This window comes from Tenrec ecaudatus, chromosome 9 (genome assembly GCF_050624435.1).
Source record: "Tenrec ecaudatus isolate mTenEca1 chromosome 9, mTenEca1.hap1, whole genome shotgun sequence".
NCBI classification, from domain to species: Eukaryota; Metazoa; Chordata; class Mammalia; order Afrosoricida; family Tenrecidae; genus Tenrec; species Tenrec ecaudatus.
Genome location: NC_134538.1, coordinates 115,881,438 through 115,898,252, shown reverse-complemented (window position 1 = coordinate 115,898,252; position 16,815 = coordinate 115,881,438). Strand labels below are relative to the sequence as shown.

Below are 16,815 nucleotides of genomic sequence, written 5' to 3'. Positions count from 1 at the left end.
CTTTCTTGATTTCAAAGCTTTGTTATGTTAAAACGACTGCCTTTTGTTTCCTATACAGGTTTCACATGAGCGACATGAAGTGTTCTAGATTTCCAGTACTACTCAATGCTATCCAGAGTTTGGAATGATTCGCACAGCTGGATGTCCCTGCATGGCTGATAAGACCCCAGTAAGTATCTTTTGGGTAGTCTCTGCTTTAAGCTGAGATCTACCTGCAGTCAGCAACGATATACCTTTTTCCATGTCCTTTTCTGAATCTTAATAGAATTTCTAGCAGCTCTCTTTCGATTTACTACTGCAACCATTGTTGAATGATCTTCAGCAACCATGACTTTCCTGTGATATTTATTGTACTGTTTCACATCTTGCACATCTTGGCGGGTCACCTTTTTTGGAGTGGATATATGTGTGGGACTCTGCCAGTCAGCTGGCCACGTAGGCGGCTTCCAGATGTGCTTGCATGCTTCCACTGTGTCATCGGCTGGTCGAAATATTGCGACTGGTATTCTATCAATTCCTGGAGCCTTGTGCTTCTCTAATTGGAATTCTTCCTTCAGCATCACTGGTTCTTGATGGGATAGTACCTTTTACGATCACTGATTACGAGCCATTTCTCTTTGGAACACTGACTCTGTGGTCCCTCCATCTTCTTTGGACGCTCTCTGTATCATTCAGTATTTTATCCAGAGCTGAGATATGCTGAGCATCTTCTTCCTTTTCCGCTTTCCGGCTTTCTTTGTGCATTTCCTTACAGCCCTCTCCCTCCTCGGGCTGCCCTCGGACATAGTCAGGCTCCTTCTACTTCATTTCTTCTATTCGCTTTTCTATGCTCTGTTCTACGAGCAACAGCAACTTTCCCAGTCCCTGCTGACACCTGCTTTGGATGCGTACAGTTACTTCTTTTCATCTGAGCTGCGCCGTCAGCAAAGAAAGTCAGCGCAAGCTTTGCTCCATTCACTGACAACGGTCGACTCCACTTTCTCAATAGATTTCGAGCGCCTTCTCACCCGAGAGCTGGTTGCGGCCTTTTCTCTGCTGCTAGACATTAGGTTTTCCGGGTATCAGACAGTGTTCCACTGCTATTTGTCTGGTTTTCAGCGTCCAGTTCCTCAGAAGTATTGGGTTTATTCCTTCGTTGTAGTCTTTTCTTCGTCTGGAAGCTGTGCTGAAGCTTGTTCACTCTGGAGACCCTGCTGACGTTTGAGCTACCGGTGACAGTTTCCAGTGTCACAGCATCGGACAAGCGACCAGAACATGAGAAACTGACAGACCAGTGGCATTCAGCATTGCTCTGCTCTATATGCTGAGAGTAGCGGCTTTTATAATCAGAAGTATTTGGATTCCAATACTATTCTGATGACGTTCTAGTCCTTTTAACTCAGGTGGTACTTGATTTCTCTGAACGGTCACTTGCATCGGTATGGAGGACACAGCAGTCCTTCTTAGAGAAATGCTTATAGTTAAAGGAGATCATGCTTGCCATTTATTTCACACCATGTACTTATAGGTTTTATTCCAAACACAGATCCATAAAGTACTCCTGGGATAGATTAAGGAGATCAGAAAATGAACATGGGCCCAAACAAATTTCCCTACCCTTCTGCTTCTACACTCACTCTCCCTTCATTGTGGCCCTCTATTTCTAGCCTTAGAGCAGACACCATCCCCGTTGTGTCAGCATTACTGAGCAATGATCTTGACTCCTCTCTAACCTGATTCCACATAGAGAACTGGTCACCAAATCATTTCCACTCTACCATCTAAATATTTCTCACCCTTCTCCTCCATTTTCATTTAAGTATTAATCATCTCTCATCTACTCTATCACATAATTCTCCAAATTGAAGTCTCTCATTTTAGTTTAACTTCCACACTTCCAATTCATCTTTCATGAGGCTGCTTGAATTATTAATTTTAAAAGACAAATCATAACCTATGTATATATCTTTGGGAGAGTTTACATTGTCCTACAGAAAGCTCTTTTTCAATAGTACTGTGTAGGAGGCTCTTCGTGATTTGACTTTCCTATGTGAGTTACCCCATCTGCAAACAACACAACTATATTAATTATTCAGTAATTTCAATACATTTTTGTGTTGCATAGATTCCGCATTCTCCCGTTACTCCTAATGCACAATGGATCTACTTTTTCATTTGATAATTTTTACTTATCCTTTGAAACATGGATCAAGCATCTCCAAATCACCGTCCTACCCAGACATATGTCTTCATGTCACCAGTTCTGCAAACCATTACAAGACTGCAATAGTTTGCTTTCTTGTTGCACGTTAATCGATTTGAAATCAAGACATTGATTCTGAACCTATAATCTAACAACTAGAGAAAGATACAAGGGAGGAGGATGGAAGAAGTAAAAATAAGGGAAATTAGGAGAGAGATTATTTTGATATAGTAATTGAAAGACAGAGAAAATATTTGAATAAAATCCATAGAGAACAAGAAATCGAGTTATGTTCCAGTGTTGTTTGAAGATCCATCATAGTGTGAGAATTATTTTAAATGCACTCGATCATTTCAAGTTTTCAATAACTCTGTCCTCTTAAATTCTAGATTCGTTTTTCCTATACTTCAATGACATATATTTTATTTAATTAAATCTATGATAGCATCCATTTTAAGAAGATAGCATTTTATGTACTCCAGACAATGAAAACAAATCTTAAAAAATTATAAGCTACATTATGACTTCAGACATATCAAAACATTAAAAATGCATTATATAATCAATGAAATAGAGGTAGATGTATAGTGAAAATAATTCTTCTGGAATCTTCATTATGGAACCATAAAAAATAGAAACTTTTATTCAGTGCCTTAAACTCCCTGGGTTCTATAAATATCAGTTCTAGAACCAGACAAAGAGCTAAAACTTCGGTCTAGAGTTTCCAGTCATTACTGCAATAGAGAAACATGGTATATTATATGATTCCAAGCTCCTAACAAATACTTGCAAGCTCCCATAAAAATAAATTATTTCAACAATGAAAGCAAGAGAACATTTTCTGTCATAGGCAATGAAGAGTTGTTAAGAGACTTCTTAAGCAAAAAAGGAACTGCAAAACCAAGTGAGTGTTGGAAATGTTCTAATGTGAAACAGCTCACCTAAAACTGCTAATCCAACCAAGTTCCCATTGACAATAGTGATTTTACTCCATATTTTCAAGGATTGTCATAATATATGTTCAAATATAATTAACTTTTATGGTTTTAATGCTACAGTACTATTTGATTTGTTTAATTAATAATAACTAGACATACAAAAGAAAGAAATCATTTTGCTAGTAACTAACTTTTAAATGCTATTTCAAAATCAGCTAAGATAAACAGAGATTAGTTCTATAGTAGGAAACAATGAATCAACTCAGGCTTGATGTTAGAAACAGAGGCATTAAAGGGTCAACATAGGACCATCAAGGTCAGAATTTCCATAAGAGCGCATCAGCATAAATCAAAGGTCAATTGGCTCAAAATTGAGTGTAATTTTATTACAAATAATTGGCAAGGCGAGTGCACATTAAGGAAGAAACGCCGCCAAAAAGGAACAATGTTCTCCTTGGGAAGTTTGTTGAATTAATCCTTGTTGAATTAGTTGACACATCTCCTAGGTAGGAATATTTGCTCAAATAAAAATTATCTGTTATAATTGTGGCACAGTAAATTCAAATCCAAAGATTCATCCCTATCTCCACTTCCATAGTTCATTTGGAAATGAGATATCCTGAATTTTCACTTACTGAAAAAATTAAACCAAAATCATTCTAATTACAAACTCCAAATGATCACAGTCTATCTGCTAAAGACTCTGAACATTATTTGAATGCCATCATCTTTCTGTAGATATGGGAAAGAGGATGTTTTAATAATCACATTAACACTTTCTACACACCCTATTATCTCAACTATCACCAAAAATAAATTCAAAACCCATAAGGGCACATGGTTTGTGGAATAAGTGAGACACCTTCCTTCCCGCTGGGCAGATGGGCAGGGTGGAGGAGAAAGTACCTACAGAAGACTTCTAGAACGAGATCCTTAATGACCTGTGATATTCTGTCCCAACTCCTATTGACTTTACTTGAAGATGCTGACTACAGGGTTTGTGAAAAATAAAACCCACCCCAGCCCCGAAGGTGATGACCTTTTATTATTTTAGGAAGTAAAGTAGTCATAGGAAAAATCTATGTTAACTTAAAACATCAACCTAAAAATAGTCAGTTAATGTCATACCCCAATATTTCATCTACAAGATACAAGAGGGTGTTTTGTGATAATCTCTCCTCATTAGATCCTGCTTGGCTCTGTTTTTGAAATACAGGCATCTCCAAATCTGTCAAAGTTGATATTTTGCTGTAATGTAGAATAAAAGGTGATGTAGGTATAAATATCAATTTTTGTAAATTCTCCAGAAAAGAAGATATATTCTTAATATTTAAAAATAAACACATGGGGAGATACATGGTCTCTAAAATTTTTATTTTATTTCTACTTTTGATTGTACCCAAGAATGAAAAATGACTTGGCAAAATCAAGGAGATATTTCAAGATAAGTAAAATGTTTATTTCAAACTTAAATTCTGGTTAAATATACATTATTTATTAGAATAACACTGGAACCTTTCAAGCCACTCTGAGAAAATATCTCGTTTCTGTTCTGAACATGTGATATGATTTTCACAGCTCCAGGGATTTTAAATACAGTAGAGCATAGAAAACTAGAGTGAGGTGTGGTTATTTTGTATGGCCCTTCTATCTTTCTGTTACTTTCACCCAAAGACTGAGTGGAAACCAGCCGATAAGGCATAGAAGCCTCTAACTTAGGGAACAGCCAGCATTTCTATTCCAGGAGATAAAACAGCCATCTCAGAAGCAGGAACAGAGAATTCCAAAATGATCAAAATTAAAAACATCCAGCGGAACACGAGCAAGATGCCCCTGTGAAGCAGCAGTGGCCGCAGGGCCCCAGAGGCCACAGCATCGAGACTTCGAGATGGAGGATTGGTTTTCCTGTCCCACGGAATCAGAAAAGCTCAGTGCCTTCTGCAGAAGACGGACTTACTCAGTGGGGTGTCCTTTGGACATCTATCATTGCCAAAGGACCTTTGTTACATGCACCTTAAAGGGCAGAGGCCAAGAGAACATGAAGCTGAGCAGTGGAGGACCAGAGCGCAATATCGCTGCTGGCTTGGCTGAGAAGAGATGGTGCTGTGGACAAAAACACTCTACCCTTTTGATGCTTTTGGGTCTTGGCTTAAGGTAACCTATTAACGTTCCTAAGGGCCCCCACTCCCAAAGGGTGAGTATTGTCTCTGAGTCCTGCTTACACCTGCAGCAGATTATTGAACCCAGCAGAGAAGTACCAATGTTAGGGAGGGACGGTTGTGCCACAATAGGATAAAGGAAGTTGCGATGTGAAATCATGTCTGCCCTTTACCTGGTGGCAATCGCCTTGGTTCGTGGGAGTCAGATCTCCTTCTTGGTTGGGGTAGTCAGAAAAATTAAAAATTCCACAGTGAATTTAGGAATAGGATACAACCTGAATTTGTTTGCTTGATGTAGGCAATTTAGTGATTTTGCTTTGTCCTTTTTCAAATTATAGGCTCTTTGGATGATTTAAAATGCAGGTTTCTGGACCTTCTGCCTTGACTGAATAAGGACTAGACATTAATATTTATAATGATTCATCGCTTCTGCAATTCTGACTTGAGATCCTTCAACACAGTGAAACCTGAGAACGACTGCTTTAACAGGAATTGTGCGTGTGCTCAAAGAGGGTGTATTCTACATTCACCATGGGATGCGTTCCGCCTGCAGCAAATGTCAGGAAATGAAGAACGCGTTCCCAAATCATAGGGTTGGATTGTACGCAAACATTCTGGGAGGGAAAACGAAAGTACATGCTTTACATATAGCTGGACTTAAATAGATATAAAGAGAAGCGATTCCAGTCATTCAATAGTTATTTATATAGAATGAAGTTGATAAGTGCATTTCTCTTAGATAGTTGTCCATCACTCAGTGGGCATTGTCATTTCGATCCTTAACCAGAGAAGTACTCTCATCCAATTTATATGTATGAGGGGGCGTCAAAAAGTTCCTGGAAGAATCAATCGCATTATCCTTTAATTACATTTTTTTCATGAACTTTTTGAAACCACAAATATATTCTCAATATTTCTTTAAAATCTTACTTTTATTTTTTTTTAATTTTTCCCCCCAGCCCCTCCCTCCCCGATCCCACCCCTGGTCCCTTGATAGTTTATAAATAATTATTATATCTTATCTTACACTCTCTGGCGTCTCCCCTCACCCGCCTCCCCCTTGCCAATCTCCCAGAGAGGAGGTTACACATAGATCTCCGAGATCAGTTCTCCCTTTCTACATGCCCTTCCCTCCTGGTGTCGCCACTCCCACCACTGATTCCAGGAACCCAATTGGAAGGTGAATTATGAGAGTGACGAGTGCAATGAATGTATAAGGGTGCTTTGCTCAATTGATGTATGTACAGATTGTGATAAGAGCCTTATGAGCCCCAATAAAAAGATTTTTTAAAAAATCTTACTTTTATCACAAAATTTAAAAATTCATGCTAATGGGAGATATAGTGTTTAGAATTACAGAGCTTAAAAGTCTAAGAAAACTTGGGGATTATACTGTTTTGGTCTTAAATTGAACCAGGTGTAAATTAGAGATTGTATACATGGGTGAGTAAAAAGGCAGGCTCATTTGTTGTTGAATCCACCATGCTTTAATCTTGGCTTGTCCACGGAACCTCTTCATATTGTTTTAGAACTGCCTCAATTAAGCAAAGCTTTCTCTCGACAGTTTCTAAGTGCACGTCTAGACTAAACCCACACTGGTTCCTTGCACCATTTTATATGAATTTAACAAGCTTTCTGAATTTTGTATCCCTTTGATTGAATATGACAAAGATATATTAGGTACATCACAAGCTGACCAATGTTTGTATCATTAAGTCATGTATAACTGTGAAAAGACCATTCTGTACATTACACTTTTGAAATAGTTCTTTCTATGATCTTTTATTACACAACTATCAATCAATACAGTACCCTGGAAAGGTAAAATTAGACCAGGAGTTTATTAAGGATTTTAAAGGAAATACAAATCTTATAATGTACATATTTTTGCATTTATATACTAATATTCGGAAGTATGATACACATATGTATCATACAGTAAAAATTTGGAATGTCCACTTTTAAAAAATATTGCTCTTCTGCATAGATAATACGAGCTTTAACCTATGCTATCACATGTTTTATGCTGTTCAAGCTCGAAACTTCCGATATTCTTTGACATCTCACCTCGATCCCATTTATCTGTTGACAATTTTATTATAAGGCCCATCATGTATTTCCCTACAGTTTTACCCTCCCGGGGTTCCTGTTCAGAACTATAGGTCACCATTCTAATTAATGCATTAGCTTTGTAACACTAAATTAGTTTTGTAACACTAAATTAGATTTTATGTTATCACAGCATCCAAATTTTCACCTATAACATAGATACAAATTTATAAATTCCTTATAGAATCTAACATTTTCTACATACTGTTTTTGTGCACTATTTGCCAGATTCTATCATAATTATTGTATGCATTTGGCAAGTTAAGCCTTCCAACTTAAGTGAGCTCTTATTATCTCAGCTCCACAGAGGAAGAAAATAAAATTAACTGATTGAGAGAACTATCAAAGAAGTTTCTGAAACTTCTTGACATGAAGTAGCTTCTTACAATCAATGGACTGTATTGCCTTCCCATGGAAATTAATAAACTTATATTATGTCCATTATACATGGAAATAATTTTTAATGTCTTGACCTGAAACCCAGATTCATACTTGACTGTTACATATTTCACAATTTCTGCTATTTTCTATTATGGATAGAACGTACATCACTTAAGGATGTAGACTTTGTTTATAATCTCTTATATACATCACCACACATAGGACCATGCCTTGCATTGTTTGATATAATGAACTCAGTCAAAGAAAATTAATGAGAACCTTCCAGAAGAAAACTTCTACACTGGGAATAGCAGAGTATTAAAATTCAATAGACATGTTCTCTATACGAGTTTTCCTGGCACAAGAGAGTTTCTAGTTAAATAATGGGAGAAAGATAAAAGAGATGGTTATGAACTATACCAGAAGAAAGGGTCAGGGAAGGCTTAGTAAAGTGATGCTATTCGGTGAGAAGATACAGGAACAGAAAGAAATATGAGTAGAAAAGTACACTTGCTAGAGAATGTAACCCAGGACTGGCGGCAGACTGTGAGAATGATAACACAGTAGAGGGAGAAAAGGAGCTAGTACTTCTCATGTCAGGTTATTGACCTTTGTTCTTGAGGTCAGCTCAAAGCGAACAAAACATTTTCCCACGCAAAATTCTTTTATGTAAAAGAAAGTCATGTGTCTAAGACATTTAATCTGGTTACTGGAACATAACAGATGTTCCCCAAAGATTTGCTGTTCATTGATTAGTGTTCCACTTCACACAGATGAATCTGTCCAGAGTCCACAGACTGAGGACAAAAGAGGAAACAGAGGCAAACATTCCAGCTAATGGGTTTCTAAAAGACATGAATAGCATTAGGAGCATTCAAATTCAGTTTTTAAAAAACGGCTAGTGAGTGCTACATGAAAGGCATGGGAGTTTGTCTGTTTTTCCTTAGATATGGTGGACAGTCCGGCTCCTTTAGAGAGATGTTGACGTGATAGGAAAACAATATCCCTTGCTAAAGGCACCCCCCCAGATCCCACCCCAACACACACGGGAACCCTTTGAAGGCAGGGTGGGTTCTTTCAGGAGCACAGAATAGGATTGCCTTGCCCTGTGCAGCGTCTCAGGCTTCTCAGTCCCTTCACTGGAAATCATCGTGAGTAAATTACCTTGTTCTAAGCATCTTTAAAATGCTTGGTTCCAAGAAAGAAATTAAATGGAAATGAACCATTTTGAGCCACTTTGGCCTTCTTCTAAGTAACTCATTTACAATTTCTGGAGGCAGATACCTTTATGTGCTTGCAAGCTTGTTGAAGACTCCCCCTTTCCATGGTGAAAGGACTGTTATAGCCAAAAGTCATCTCACTATGTTCTTTCATATTTAATTTTTTTAGCTCCTTTTAAATTTCCTTGTTTTCTTCTCTCCCTCATGAAGCCTTGATTTAAAAAAAAAACTGTCATGTCTTACATAGACTGTTGTCTCCCTTCACCCACTTTTCTGTTGCCAGTTCCCCTAGGAGGGGGATATATGTATATCATTGTGATTGGTTCCCCCTTCCCTCGACCCCTACCTTCCCCTTACCCTAATGGTATCCCCCCTCTACTGGTCCTGAGGGGTTTATCTGTCCTGAATTCCCTGTGTTGCAAACTCTTTTTTTTTTTTTAAAGAAAATTCGGGGGAGAGCGCGGACGCAGTCCCCCACTACCACAAATTTTGCAGTCGAGTTTCCCACATTTGGGGAAATCGCAGGGGTCAGCACACACCCGAGTGCAATGGGTGAGCCTCCCCCTGGGAAAACCACCTTCATGATCATGGTGTCTCCCCTGCCAGGTAAGTATTGTGTTGCAACCTCTTATCTGTACCAGTTTACATGCTCTGGTCTAGCCAGATTTGTAAGGCAGAAGTGGGGTCATGATAGTGCGGGGTTGGGGAGGAAGCTTTAAAGAACTAGACGAAAGTTGTGTTTCATTGGTGCTATACTGCACCCTGACTAGTCTTTTTTGTGACCCTTCTGTAAGGGAATGTCCAATTGTCTACAGACGGACTTTGGGTCTCTACTCCGTACTCCCCCTCATTCACATTGATAAGATTTTTTGTTCTGTGTATTTGATGCCTGATACCTGATCCCATCGACACCTCATGATCACATAGGCTGGTGTGCTTCTTACTTGGGGTGCCCGGCTAGCAAAAGATGTAGCATCTGGGGTCTTAAAGGCTTGAAGATAAACAAGCAGACATCTAGCTGAGAAGCAAAAAACCCCACATGGAATGGACTGTTTTATTAATTTTTCTATCTCAGGTATAGTGTTACTAGTTTTACACTATATATTTCCTTTACACCCATTCTTCATTTGTCAACCTAGTTAGTTTCCAATATCTAGATTTTATGTAAAAATACACATAATATAGAAATGAGAGATGACCGTCTCAGATGACAAAATGGATGTTGACTATATCATTACCTAATTGTGAGCTACTGATAATCAGAGCCCATACAAGTTGACACGTAACTTTAACAATCTGCATTATTCTTACCTCACGCCATCCTATTCATTACTGCCGCAAATTTTTCATTAATGTGCAAAAAACTCAGATTAAAGAAATCTCGCTGTTCTAAATGCTGGATATCAGATAATATGAGAGTTAATAACTGCGGTCTAAGTATAATTCTTACAACAAACTTAGGAAAGCAAATGGTAGTTATTATCTGTATTCTAAATCAATATATATGTTTCAGTGACTAAGTAACATGTTCAAGTTCATAGAACATGTGAGTGGTATAGTCAGAAGTCAAATCTAGTCCATTTTTTAGTGTATTAAATACTTTTATGGGGGTGCTCTTCCATCTTTTATCACAATCCATACATTCATCCATGTGTCAAGCACATTTGTACATATGCTGCCATCATCATTTTCAAAACATTTTCCTCCAACTTGAGTCGCTGATATCAGCTCCCCATTTTTCCCTCTTCCTCCTCCACCCGCCCTCCCTCATGAATCCTTGATAGGGTATTGATTATTATTTTCATATCTCACATCGTCTTAGTTCACCCCTCACCCATTTTGCCATTGTTCGCCCTCCTGGAAGGGGGTTCTAGATTGATCCTTGTGATCGATTGCCCCTTTCTCCCTCACCCTCTTCTAATCCTCCTGGTCAGTTTCTCTTAAAGGTCTACTCATATCATTTTCTAAATGTTACTTTAGAAAACATTTACATATGACATCTTAGCTTCATTAATATGTGTCAGATCTTATTCTTTTGTGTATGTATTTTTATTTTTAATTGTAAATTGCATAAAAGTTTATAAAACAAATCAATTTCTATAGTTCATGCACACTTTATTTCATCTTTGTTTTTCTTAATTTCTATAAATATTTTGCTATATAATCTCTTGCTATCATTTTCTCCTAAAAGATTATGTAAGTAAAACCTTATTCAAAATAATATATTTATTTTAAGAAAATGATGCATATAATCTTGTGAAGTTCGCAGACTTTAATTTTTAAAGAACAAAGACTGTTACTTTATAGACTCTCTTGCTGTGAAAGAAGTTTATTTCAATTTCGCTGAAAGGTTCTCAGGACAGCACTTTGCTGCAATACTGGTAAGAGGGCACACAATGGCAACTATTCTCTAGGTTTTAAAATGAATGTTGAAAATTCCCATAGAGAGATATACTTCCTTCTTGTCTCATGAATTCACAATTTAATTACAAGTAGACTCTACTATTAAACTTCAGCCTTGTAAAGGGTGAAATGAAAAATCTGAGATAAATTCACCCAGGCTTTAATAACAATTATAATTATATTACATAACAGAAAAATGGGGACTATTTTCTTTGTATCTCTTATTCCCTAGATAAACAAATGAATGCAAATCTGACCTTCAGTAGTTACAGTGGAAATCTGTTGGAAATATGTCTGCTGTTATGCAATGTGGCCTTGAGCAGCTATCTTCAACAACGAAGGCTAACGGTAAATTGCATAATCTCCTGGCTGGTTTCCTATTTGTCCTTCAGTATGCAGTGGCGGAGGATTTGTTTTTAAATTGCATACTGTCTGCTGCACTCAAATTCCTGGAATGGAAGTGGCCAGGGGGATGTTCTTTACTACATATTTTCCCCCTGAAGATTTTTAGCCCCCTTTGATAATTTACGTTTTTTTGTGAAAATTTCCAATTTACTAGATCTAAAAGCTATTCTCCATTGAAAACTTGTTTCGAACCAAATGACTTCCAGTCACTGGATTTAAGAAATGTTTTTCACAACTTTTACTTTCCCGGGGTCACTGAAATTTCCCCCAATCTGTAATAGAACTTTCAGAACTTGCTCATTAAAGGACCCATTATACAAACACATTTTCACATGCATACACACCCTGACATACTCATGTGTGTTATGTCTATAACACAGGATGAAACAACCAAAAGTCCTAGCTTCAAAGACAACCGGGCTTTGTCCTTCCCACTTTCTCGGGCTATTATTGCCCTCTCTCTTCTAGATGGCTAACACCAGACTCACTTTCAAGCCTTTCCTATTTAAGTACTTTTTAGTGTATTAGCTGTCTCATTCTTTGGATGATTAACATTTCTGTTAAACTTGGAATATAAATAATGAAAAGCAATTCTTTACATTTCCAATTATATTACATATGTTGCGTCAGAAGGTCTAGCTAAACATTCTGAGGAACGTGTCAAGGCAGAAGGAAAATGGAAAAGCCAAAGCTCAGGACATCGGAAGGGTAGGATGCTACGAAGAAATTTGGTGTGGACACGTCAGGGATTTATACCTATGACATGAGGGAGTATTCTTTACCTCAGTTTCCTACTCTATAAAATAATAGTAGTAATAGCCATCTCGTTGACTTGCCATAAGGGCTGTGCAGTTGTACATAACAAGGGCTAGTAAGAGCACTGCCGGCATAGAGACACGGGCCTGGAACAGTGTACATCGTTTGGATTCCTAGGATCCCACGGTCCCTGAATTTGGAACCTTCTTGATCCAGGGCAGCTCTGAGGCAGGAAGAGCAATACCAGCAGCACCAGGCAGAACCTGACGCAGAGAGGGAGACCTCCCAGCCCACCGAGCAAAGGAAGATAGGTGTCAGAATAACTTCAGGAAGAATGGACAGCAATATAAGCAATCCAGATACCAAAATGATAGCAATTCATCAAGACTAATCTATACATGATGAAGTTCGCAAAGAGCCATCGCTTCATTAGATTGGGACAGACGAAATACACTAACAGAACTGTGTACCTACATCCCCAACCAAGGGGAGGAAAGTAAAGAAAATCCAAGACACAAAGACACAACAAGCCCCAAGAGTGGTGGACCACTGAAGCCACGGCTTCCACTACTCTGAGAGCAGAACAAGCCTGGCTACCTAGGCTAGTGCTTAGCAAGTACCCTGTTAGGGACCATAGAAGATCCTGGACGGCAGGAAAGAAAAACATGGGTAAAAAAACAAACTAATAAAGAAGACCGCCAGACTTACTGGTCAGACAGAGATTGATGGGACCTCTGAGACTCTGGCCTTCAGACAACCTGAGATTGAACTCACCTTCAGGACCACCATGCAGCCAAATGGCAGGCTATAAGCAATTACACAAGTGAAGACCCCACGCTTCACAATAATCGAACCCTTCCAGAATGAAAAGAAAGCGCTCGCTCAAACCAAAACTTGGGACATAAGAAAGGCAGCATGGTATGAAGAATGGTCTCAGGAGACCCAGGGAGGAAGGGGGAAGCATGGAGTCTCCCTTCGCAAACTGCAACTCATGTTATAAAAACAAAATATCTATACTTTTTTGAATGGATTTTTAATTTGTTCTAGAGACTCTCACTTAAACCACAATGAAGAGCTGTGGACAACATAAAAAATGAAAGGCTAGCGTAGGAACTGGGTGTCCTAATCCAGGGCCTCCTCCTCTAAGTTTCTCGCTCTTACTTTTGCTCAGCTTCTAGAACTTTTCTCTAAAACGTTAATCTCTATATATCAATTCACTGGGTTACTTGAGATCCCTTAACAAACATCCAAGGCAGAGAACTTATACCACTTTTTCCTTCTCAGAAAGAGATTATTTTGCTTCTTTTGAGTTTGCTTTGGTAGGGAGTGGTAGCAGGGAGGTTTGTGTCTATGATACACCATTTGAACGAGTTAATGAAACTTAAAAAATTGTAGTTGGATTACTGACACCACTTGTCTGTCCGTCTGTTGTACTCTGGCGGCTTGTGATGCTGAAGCTCTGGCACAGGTGTTCCAGGTAGCAGCAGGGTCACCCAGAGTGAACAGGTTCTGTGAAGCCTCTACACCAAGAAGAGACTACAGAGAAGGGATAAGCTGCGCACCGCTTCTGCGGAGAGCACAGCTTTGTAAATTAGCCACGGCTCTATCTTGAAATGTCCTTTTTGACAATAAAAGATGCCATTTTTACAACATCCAATTTTCCTACATTCGCATGTTATATAATCCACATTCTGAATTATTAATAGATTTTTCTAGTTGGAAACAAAGAGGAAGGAGCCATAGTTGGAAAACATGGCCTTGGTGATAGAAACAAAATTGAAGATGGCATGACAGAATTTTGCAAGGCCAAGGATTTATTCCTGGTAAATATCTTTTTTTCAACAATACAAAATGGAACTGTATTGTTGTCAACAAATGTCAACATTTCAGCTGGCATTCTGGCAATTCCTGGGGCCTTGTCTTAAGTGCAGCTTGGGTGTTCTCTTTTGGTGTCTTTGGAAATCAGATTGACAACATCTGTGGAAAGAGATGATGGAGAAGTTCAAGAGCGGCTGCTAAATTGAGGCAAGGGGTGACTCTGGGACAGTCATTGAAATGCTCCTAAGTTCAGGTTGAAGCTGAGAAAACATTACAGCAAGGCCATGAGAGCCAACATAGGACCTTGAAGACATCCACCTGAAATCAGAGACCATCTCGACAACGGATCTGATGCACTGAACATTCATGACAGAACTGGCAGACTGTGGAATGACATCAAGACCTTTATACATGATGGGAAAAAAACGCCGTTGTAAAGAAAGGAAAGAAAAACTCTGAAACATTCTTAACCACAGAGTAGCTCAGACAAATGGCAGCAATTAGGAACTGGGCATTGGACAATAAACTTCAAAGAGCAGTTCAAGAGGACAGAGCAAAGTATTATAATGAAGTACTCAAAAACTTAGTTAGAAACCCAAAAAGGAAGAACCCAATCACACATCTTAAAATGAAAGAACTAGTGACAAAAGTCACCAGGGATAATATTGAAAGATTTTTAAGGGCAAAATATTGAATGATGCAGGATGCATCAAAAGAAGATTTGAAAAATACACAGAGCCACTAGGACAAAAGTACCTGTTGGGCATTCCACCTTTGCAGGGGGAGTGCATAACCAAGAACCAAAGACGCCAAAAGGAAACGCCCGGCGGCTCTAAAGGGATTCTCCAAACACAAGGCCCCAGGAATTGACAGAATGTCAAGTGAAATGTTTCATATGTCTGTGATCATGACAGAGATCAAAGAAGCATCACGCGTAGTTAATACACTTCCTATTTATCTATGTTTCAAAATGTTCTACTAAATCTTAATAACAGGCTGATGGCATTAAAGATTTTTAAAATTAGCTCAAAACACATGATAAATGTAAACATTGTGGATCTTTCTAGTTAGCACCTTATAGTTAGAAATAAACTATGTGGTATTTGAAGATCAATTGCTATTAGGATAATTGTACCTGTTATATCCCTATAATGTTTCTAATACTTACTGAAGGAACACACATCTTACTTCCTGCTACAGACTCATCATCCAAGGCTGACAGAAAAAAAAGGAGCGTGATGGATACAGGTGCCTCATGAGTATCACGACCTCTAGATTTTTGGAAGCTTCTAACACACTAACTGATATAAAAAGCTAGCACTTCTGAAGGCTGCGGGTTCAAAGGAGTTTTGTTAACCAAGAAGTGACACCATATCTATGTGATGAAAGACTACTGGAGTTTAATGAGATGAAATTAGTTGTGATAGAAAGATACCAAAGACAGAACCCAATTAAATGCAAGTTTGCCCATTTAATTAAGATAAATACTTCCAAAACTTAGACTAAGTGTCAAGGAACCAAAAGCACCTGCTGATCTGACCAAAATTATAAGTGAAAATATTTAAATGGACCTTTATCACAGGTAAACTTGATGGGACAGAAAACTTAAAACTTTGCTTTTATATTTAGCATTCAATAGTATAAGTTAATGTGAGAAATTTAGATGAATTGTCATTTAAAACGGACTTTCTGCTTGGATTATAACTCCCAATCTTTTGATTAGAAGTAAACACTGAATTCCACCTTCCACTCTGTAACTTCTGAGCTGTCACTAGCTAATTGCAAATAATAATAATAATAAACTAACCAAAGATGATGTTCCAAAAACAAAAAGAAACACATATTTTGGGAAAGAATATTCTGATAAAAATTTTTCTGAAGTACCTATTTTTATATAAATGGTACACTAATTTTTTTCACTATTATAACTTTCTTTATACTTAAATTTCTATTGAGTAATGTCAATAACATGGCAATCACAAAATATTACCTAGAGAAACATGAGAAAACACAAAAATATAAATGTTTTGTAGTGGAAAGATGAAAAACAAATCTAAGTTGCCCAGAAAGCATGTCACAAGCTCTAAGAGTTATTTTAAAAGTTTGTGAGCATGCCCACCCCACTCTCCAAGGCAATTTTGAAAGCTATACACTCACATACATTCTTATTTGAAGCTATATCTAAAATATTATCAATTGCTGAAGCTGCCTAGCATATTTTTAATCCCATCATCTCTAAGTGAAACTGTTTGCCTTGCTTGAAGTCTTGGCCAGAATTATGAGGCATCCAAAGGAAATATAATTTCACAAAGAAGTGAAATTCTATTTCAAACACTATGGTTTTATATGAAGAAGGTTGCCGAGACTTAAAAAAGATTTTTGGAAACAATTAAAGGATTTGGTAAAGTAGCAATATACAAAAATAACAAGCAGAAGTCAATTGG

General features: G+C 38.0%; 1 protein-coding gene and 1 non-coding gene across 2 annotated transcripts in view; both read right to left on the bottom strand.

The window, feature by feature from the left end:
- Positions 1-16,815, bottom strand: part of PCLO (piccolo presynaptic cytomatrix protein) — a 367,625-nt gene that overhangs the window by 259,114 nt on the left and 91,696 nt on the right. The window lies entirely within an intron of this gene.
- LOC142457451 (U1 spliceosomal RNA) lies at positions 9,439-9,603 on the bottom strand. The gene has a single exon (XR_012786188.1). It is a non-coding gene; the product is annotated as a U1 spliceosomal RNA (small nuclear RNA).